Genomic DNA, 2,600 nt, shown 5'->3' with positions numbered 1-2,600 from the left:
ACTTTTCTGAAAAATTATGATGGGTAAAATTCTCCGTTTTGTGCTCAACTTAAAAATGAGTAATATAGATTATTTATTTTTAATTTATTAAATTCTAAACTTAAAATGTTTAATTAATTTCAAGTAAAATTCTTAAAATTTCAGTTCTAATTTGAAAAACGAATTGATTCATTCTAACTGACTTATAAAAATTACCGTGAGTTTGAGGATTGATTATTTTATCTTTGCTATAATAAAGGTCGTTATTTTGGGCCATTGTTGGTTTTGGCCATATGGATTTCTGGATAAGTCCTAGTGTCCCTGAGCATAGAGAGGATGGATTGCAAGTTCACAAAGGTAAGCTATATTCATCTTAAATTCCAGGTATCTACTAAGAACTGAAATTTTAAGAATGTCAGAATGAGTTCATAAGTTGATGGAACAGATAGGAGTATAGAAATAAAAACAAAAATTCTAGAATCAGAAGTAGGAAACTGGCTTAAATTGGTGACTTTTTGAGGTCCCCTTTACCTCAAGGACCCTGATAGTAGAACAGGAAACTGACATTTTTGAGTGTCTACAGAGTACTAAGCAATGTAGTACAAACTTTTCACATTCTTTCTTTTCCCCCTCGAATTCATTCTCATAAATTTCTAAGAAGAAGGTGGTGTTAATCTCATTTTAAACCTGAGGAATCTGATCCCTAGAAAAATTTAAAAATTTGCCCAAGGTTACACATATTACCATGGCCTGGACTGACGTTCATGGCTGGCTAACAACAAAGCCTATATTTTCCCACTACACCACAAGGTCTCTCAACAAGAAGTCGTCTTTTTTTTCCAGAAAGTTTTATAATCCAATGATGAAAAATTATCCAATAGATTTTAGACCTAGGTAAGTAAAAAGGCAGATTGTACAATTCTATGAGGTTTTCATCTGTCTGTTTTGCAATTTTCCCCTGTGGAGTCACATGTATTTTTAAAATGCTCTTAAGGTAATTCTGAGGCTCTCCTCCCCATAGTCTTCCAATGGTCTTTGCCTTCTGTTTGCTTGGTCTGCTCCTCCTTATCTGACATGATCTATAGTGGGAGTCACTATGTCCAAGCCTTCCTGGTCAGTTAAGTGGCCCTCTGCCGTCCTCCTTCATTATTCCATCATTGAACTCATCACATCGTTTTACAATTACTATTTATGTTAAAAGTCGTCTCCTTAGACTGTGGTGAGCTTCCTGAAAGCAAGAATTGCATTCTCGTGTCTTTAGTACCTAGCACACCGCCTGACAACAAAATGTTAAGACAAAAAATTCAGAGCCACTTGGAAATAGTTTAAGAATGTTCTCAAATTTGCTTTATTGGCCGTTGCACCCAGTGAATCAATAAATATTAAACGACAAATCAAAATTTTGTACGTTCCAAATGTAAGACATTGTCCTGCGATGCGGAAGCTGCAGAGTGGACTACATTTCCCGAAATCCCTGGGTCCAGTCATAGTTGGTTCGCTGCTTTTGAATGCTGGTCACGTCAACCAATAGGATGACGAAAATTTCCCTAAAGGAGGGAGCCGGCCAATCACAAAGAAGAGGGCGGGTACTTCTGACTGGTTTGGAACTTAAAAAAACCCTTTGTAGCGCTTCCGTGGCTTTTCCGCAGATCAGAGCGCTCAAGGAGTCATTTGCCAGGAACTTATACCCCTCTCCCCGAATTAGGATTAGTCTCCCTGCACTTCCCTCCTTCCTTACGTCTTTCCTATTTCCACATCCTTCTAATGAACTACCTGTGCTTCCGTCCACCTGTCCGGTTGAACGCACTCTCCGGGAGGTTTCCCCAGCCCAATCTCTGTCATTGCCAACTTGAGCCAGGCATTTGTCTCCAAGCATCCACGCGAGATGGGCAGTGCGGCCGCGGAAAGATCTGAGCAAAAACTTCATCCTATCCCCCTTTCCCTGTTCAAGAGTGAAGCTCCCAGGAGATTACTGAGTGGCTAATCAGCGTCAGGGCGGACTGAAGGTTCTGAACAAGAGTGGCAGCGCGGCGTTTCCTGCCACCCGCGCTCCTCCCCGGGGAGCGGCTGGGTGCGGGGTAGTGTCATCGGCCGGGGCTGACACCGGCACTGGAGCCGTTCCCCGTTGGCAGCCTCTTCCATCCCAGCAGGTACCTGTTAAGGCCAGACACGTGCCACCAACAGTCGCAGCTGCAGGAAAGAACCCGTTTTTTCCCCTCTAGGTTTCTCTCCTTTCCTAGTACCTAAGTCCATCATCCTCCTGCCACTGACATAATCGTTGTCTAGACGTTCTTTTTCAAAACTCAAATCCAATCAAACAAAAACAAGCCCGTCAAAGCAAGAACAATAATACTGCAGCTAGCGGCAGGGAGCGTGCACCCCATCAACAGGGAGAAAGCATCAACCCCTGCTGTAACGACTGAATTGGAAAGAAAGGTTTCATGCTGCTAGTTAGTCGTCAACATTTTTACTATGCCAGCTGCAAGAGAAGCAGCTGCATACTCTGGCAACTTGACTGGGGTGGGAGAAATTTAGCCAGCGTCTGGGATTTTCGCAGATAATTTAAGCCCCAGCTTCGCTCCCGCTGGGGGCTCGGGGCCTGCGGGGCCAGGGTGGGGGAA

The sequence above is a fragment of the Colobus angolensis genome, unplaced genomic scaffold (genome assembly GCF_000951035.1).
Source record: "Colobus angolensis palliatus isolate OR3802 unplaced genomic scaffold, Cang.pa_1.0 Scaffold493, whole genome shotgun sequence".
NCBI lineage: Eukaryota > Metazoa > Chordata > Mammalia > Primates > Cercopithecidae > Colobus > Colobus angolensis.
This window is presented reverse-complemented; position numbering follows the sequence as displayed.